We start from the raw sequence: 6,434 nt of genomic DNA on the forward strand, positions 1-6,434 counted from the left end.
ATAGTGAACTGTGCTTGCACACAGGCTTCTTGGTGGTGGCAGCAGCAGCCTTAGCGTCTCATGCCCATCTCTGGGGTCCGCGCTTTTAGCCATGGCTTGCGCCTGTCTCTGGAGCTCCTTTAAGCAGCGCTCTTCATCCCTTCTCCTCGTGCACCAGGAAACAAAGGGGCAAGAAAAAGTCTCTTGCCTCTTCAGCAGGTCCAGACTTTTCCCCGGACTCCCTCCTGGCTAGCCGTGGTGCACTAACCCCTTCAGGCTGTGTTCATGCCGCCAAACCTGCGCTCTGACCGAAGCCCAAACCTCGGCTCCCAGTCCCACCCGCCCTGGCAGGTGAGCAGACAAGCCTCTCGGGCTGGTAAGTGCCGGTCAGCACCGATCCTCTGTGGGAATCTCTCCACTTTGCCCTCCGTACCCCTGTGGCTGCGCTCTCCTCTGCGGCTCTGAGGTTTCTCCGCTCCACCACCTGCAGTCTCTGCCCGCAAGGGGCTTCTAGTGTGTGGAAACCTTTCCTCCTTCATGGTTCCCTCCCACTGGTGCAGGTCCCATCCCTATACTTTTGTCTCTGTTTTTTCTTTTTTCTTTTGCCCTACCCAGGTACATGTGTTGTTTCTTGTCTTTTGGGAGGTCTGAGGTCTTCTGCCAGCGTTCAGTAGGTGTTCTGTAGGAGTTGTTCCACATGTAGATGTATTTCTCGTGTATCTGTGGGGAGGAAGGTGATCTCCGCATTCTACTCTTCCACCATCTTCCCCCTGAGTCCCACTATATTTCTTTCCAATCCATTCAGCCACTTCTGTGTCTTTTGATTGGAGAATTTAATTCATTTACATTTAAACTAATTATTGACAGATAAGGACTTACTATTGCCGTTTTGTTAATCATGACCTGACTACTTTGTAGATCCATTGATTCTTGCTTCTTATCTTTCAGTGTTCTTTTGTGACTAGTTGACTTTCTGTTGCAGTATGCTTTGACTCCTTTATCATAAATTTTTATAACTATAGTTTTTATCTTCATGGTTAGCATGAATCTTACATAAAATACCTTATTTATAAATCCAGTCTTAAGTTGATAACAAGTTAACATTGAAAGCATTGTTACACTTTACACTTTTATTTGTCTCCTCACATTTTAGGGTATTAATGTTACAATTTACCTATTTTTATATTGTTTATATCAATATAGTATATAAGTATTTATAATATATATAGATTAATATAGTATATATATATACATATTTATATATACAAAAACAAATTATTATAGTTATGGTTATTATTTGTTTTTTAAATTTTAAACTAGAGTTTTAATGAATTATACACCTCTATTACAATATCAAAGAACATGACTTTGACTCTATATTAATGCTTACCAGTGAGATTTACACTACTTTCATTATGTTTATACATGTTAATTGGTGTCCTTTTACTTCTATTCAAAGAACTCCCTTAGCATTTCTTAAAAGGCGATTTATTGTGCTAAGGTTCCTCAGCTCCTCTTTGTTTAGGGAAGTCTTTATCTTTCCTTTATTTCTGAGGGACAGATTTGTTGGATATAGTACTCTTGGTTGAGAGTACTTTTCTTTCAATATTTTGAATATATCATTCCATTCTTTCATTGCCTGAAAAGTTTCTGTTGAGAAATCAGCCTATAGTCTAATGAAGGTTAATTTGTGTATGTAATGTCACTTTTGCTGCTTTGAAAACTCTCTTTTTGTATTTGACTTACAATTTAATTAAAATGTATTCCTCCCTTTTGGGGGAAGGGCTTCATAAATATTGATGTCCACTTCTCTCCCCAGCTTTGGGAAGTTTCCAGCCATTATCGTCTTAAATATACTTTCTATCTCTTTCTCTTTCTCTTCTCCTTCTAGGATTTCCATACTGTATGCATTGTTTCTTTTAATGGTGTCTCACATGTCCCATGGGCTTCCTTCACTCTTTTTCTTTTCTTTTTTTTTCTTTTTTTTCTTCCTCTTGCTGGACAATTTCAAATGATTGCCTTCTAGATCACTGATTCTTTTTTTATGCTATTTAAGTCTTTTCTTCAAGTTTTCTACTGAATTCTTCAATTAATTCATTGTTTTCTTCAGGCCAAAGAAGTTTGTTTTTACTTTATGTTTCCACTTCTTTGTTGAACTTCTTGTTTTGTTCATGTATTGTTTCTTAATTTCTTTAGTTGTCTACGTGTTTTTTGTTGTTCACAAAACTAAGATTACTCTAAATCCTTTGTTAAACAGTTCATAGTTCTCAATTTTTTAGGGTCAGTCATTGGTATATCTGACAAAACTTTTTCTATCCTTCTGCAGTAATAGATATCATATTCTCCTGTCTCTATTTTGACTGGAAAGTGGGCTGCTTATCTTAATACTAAAAAATGATGCCAGATTCTGCCTTAGTGCTTCATAAACATTTACTCATTCAGTTTGACACCCAGAGCAAAAGAGGATTTTCTATAATTATCTACATGTTCAGGTAAAGAAACAAGGTAAGTAAGTATATTTCAGGTGCATCAAATGCATTGCATAACTGGAATATGAGCCAGTATGTCTGATTCCAAATTCTCTTTCTAACCAAAATCATTATACCATGCAATCTCAGTTTAACATTCTATATGCCAAAAAAAGAGAACTTCACACGTAGACAGAACTTTAAAAATTGTTTGTGGAATGACTATTATTCATGTCTTTTATCCTACAAACATTGTAATTAATACAAACTTGTTGGCTAAAATTTTTAACTTCTATAGGCAAGGTATGCTGTTTTATATTTTAATGCGTTCTCTTTAACATTTAGTAGAGTGTCTCACTTTCTGTGACTATTCCTTAATAAGTAGAAAGTTAAACTTGTTACTTTTAATAATTATATGACATAATAAACAGATTAATATAATTGGTTTCACCAAGGATTATGGTGAAGAGAACCCTCAAAATTTTATGTCATTGGTTCTATTAACAAACATTTACTAAACTAGATTTTTCAGTAAAGCTCAATTCACAGCCTTACTGTTGCCAGACAAGGTAAGCACCTTCTTTTTAAATTTTCCTAAAATTTAGGGTTAGTGAACTAATAGTCACTGTCATAACCTTGTTATGTTATAAAAGATATTTATTCAATTGTTAATTATTCAAAGGATTAATAATTTTGCCCCATTTTTAAGAATGAAAAGAAAAGCCAACTTCTTATGACATGAATATTAAAGTAGAACAAAACTTCCAGGTATTTTCAGTTACTGTGCTGCTTCTCAATGTTTAAATTTTACTAAAAGAAGATTCCACTTTACCCTGTGTGGAAGGAAAAATTTTAAGATTACCCCCAATGACATTTTCTCCAATATGACTCCTGTGATTACGTTATATTATGGGGGAAAAGATAGTTAATTTTATGTGTCCACTTGGTTGGCTCTCAATACCCAGATACTTGGTAAAACATTATCTGGGTATTTCTGTGACACTGTTTCTGGATGATATTTGCATTTAAATCTGTGGACTTTGAGTGAAGCAGATTGCCTTCTGTATGAGTGGGCCTCATCAAATTAGTTGAAGGCCTGAATAAAACTAAAGTTTGACCTCCCTCAAGCAGAAGTTTTCCAACATATGGCCTTTAGACTTAAACTGCAAAATTGTTCTTTTGGCTTCTTCAGCGGACTACTACTGGACTTGAATTGCCATTCTTTCCTGAGTACCCGGTCTGCTGGCCTCCTCCATCAAATTTGCCTCTCACTCAGCCTCCACCATCATGTGAGCCAATTTCTTAAAATAAGTCTCTTTCTATGTACATACACACATTTTTTGGGTCTGTTTCCCAGGAGAACCCTGAGTAATACAATTTTGTAGATAAGCTGAAAATTACTCTGGCTTGGAAATCTTGGATATTACCATAATACAAGCAAGAGGTGAACTCTCCTTGGGGACGAGTCAAATATCATCAGGAGTTACAGCAGTAGGTTGATGCTCTAAATACAGCACTTACTATATTATCAATCTAGTATGAGCCACAGTCATAATTGAGCCTCAGGTTTATTTTTGATGTGCGGCATCTTGATTAATATCCCTACAAATAATTCCAAGGTTTTCCATCATAATCTTGGATAGTTTTGTCTTCAACTTCTTTTAGGACCAGTAAGCTGAATATAGTGAAAAATTAAAATCATTCTGAAAGTAAGATGATGTGATTTAATTGTCAAAAGAATTCACAATGCACAAGTCACACAAAATATGGTAAAACACTAATTTAATCACACAATGTCTGTGGAATATTGCTACACCAATCATGTTCTTCCATTTTTATTTTCCTTAGGAAAACATGACCCTTCAGTCTTTGCTTCTGCCTTTTTCTGGTAATCTCTGGTTTATGTGGATTCTTCGCTGAAGCAAATTGTTCGAAAACCTATCCTTTCAATTATAAACAAAAAAGTCTCTATTATAGAGAGTGCAACAATTGTCAACTGCAAGAATCTTCCCAAAGAATGGGCCAACATGTAACAGAGCTAGATATGTCTGATAATTTCATTACATAAATAATGAATGAATCATTTCAAGGGCTGCAGAATCTTAGTAAGACAAATCAAAACAAAAATGTCAATCTATAATACCGGAATGAAAATAATTATACATGATACAAATAAAAACAGCGTGGTATTACAGATGGAGCATTCCTCAACCTAACCAGTAATACAAAAAACTGCACTGGTTTGCCAGGGTCTTAGAGAGAACTTAGTCTAATTCAAAATGATATAATCTGTGTAACTAAAAACAATGCTTTGGGATTTATGAACTTGGAAATTTCTGTTTGGGGTGGAACTGCTATTTTGGCAATGTGTGTAAAGTGGAAGGTGAAACATTTGAAAAGCTTACAAATTTGATGGCGCTATTAATCTCTTTCAATACACTTTATACATGCAATCAAACCTGCCAAACTCCTTAAGTGAATTTTGTCTTACCAAAAAAAGATCTAAAACATCAGTCAAGAAGACTTCAAGGGATTGAGAAATTGAAGAGTACTAGATTTAAGTGGGAACTGTCCAGGTGTTTCAATGTACCATTTCCATGTTCCTTCTGAAGGAGCCTCTTCAATTCATATACATCCTTGTGGCTTTCAAACCCTGGTCCATCCTTTTATGTTTAAACCCTGACCCAACTTCACTACTTAACACGTTGCTTTGGAAATTCCTACAACCTAGTTTGACAATAAGTATCTTCTGAAAGTGTTGAATCTTTTTTTTTTTTTTTTTTTGTGGCAAGAAATAGCTCTGGGCCGTTTTTAACAAGACTACCTGCCTTAGAAACACTTGAGTTATCTTTGAACTATATAAGGATGGAAATATATGAATATTTCCAAAAACTTCTCTTAGCTTTTGTCTCTCCAGACTTTGCACCTAAGAGATTATGTGTTCCAGAAACTTAAAAAAGAGGATTTCCAGCCCCAAAAGGAGTTCTGCAAATTAAGGATGATCAGTTTGAGCCTTAATTTTATTAAGCAAATCGATTTGATCTTTTCCCAACATTTTCTTAACCTGAAAATTATTTACTTGCAAGAAAACAAAATACTACCCTCGGTAAATTATATCAGGCAAAACTATACAAATGTCTCTTTTTTCCCAAGTCATATCCTTAAACTACCCTTATCTTTAGCATGCTGAGTTTGACCCACATTTAAATTTTTATTATAAAACTCTCATTTACTTACTTACTTACTTACTTTTGGTTGCATTGGGTCTTTGTTGCTGCACATGGGCTTTCTCTAGTTGTGACCAGTAGGGGCAACTCTTCATTGTGGTGCATGGGTTTCTTATTGTGGTGGCTTCTCTTGTTGAGGAGCATGGGCTTTAGGCATGTGGGCTTCAGTAGCTGTGGCACATGGGTTCGGTAGTTGTGGCTCATGGGCTATAGAGAGCAGGCTTAGTTGTTGTGGCACACAGGTTCAGTTGCTCGGCGGTATGTGGGATCTTCCCAGACCAAGGCTTGAACCTGTGTCCCCTGCATTGGCAGGCAGATTCTTAACCATGTGCCATGCAGGGAAGTCCCTATAAGGGACTATTTCCCCATAAACCACAATAAGACTACTTCCCCATAAACCACAATGTATATCTTATGGGAAAGCCTTAGAATTAACGTTAAACATTATTTTCTTTATTGGGCAAAAGTAGTTTGAAAGTTTTCCTTATATTGCCTGCTTAAATCTGTCTTTATATGGCAATTATCAAGTGTAATATGGAACTGAAATTTCAGCTGTCTCATAAAAATATTTGAATTAGACTTTGGTGCCAATAATGTTTTTAATGAATTACCTGACTTAGGAGTTCTAGCTCTCAGTTATAATGCACACTATTTCATAATAGCAGTGGTAACACATTGTGTAGGGCTTATTTAAAGTTTAACTCAGCTGAAACATTTAAATTCAAGCCACAACAGCATTTATACTTTATCAGAGAATTAA

At 35.9% G+C, this 6,434-nt stretch overlaps 1 pseudogene; it reads left to right on the forward strand.

The window, feature by feature from the left end:
- Positions 1–264: 264 nt before the first annotated feature.
- LOC138842531 (toll-like receptor 8) lies at positions 265–6,434 on the forward strand (annotated as a pseudogene).

This window comes from Globicephala melas, chromosome Y (genome assembly GCF_963455315.2).
Source record: "Globicephala melas chromosome Y, mGloMel1.2, whole genome shotgun sequence".
Taxonomy (NCBI): domain Eukaryota; kingdom Metazoa; phylum Chordata; class Mammalia; order Artiodactyla; family Delphinidae; genus Globicephala; species Globicephala melas.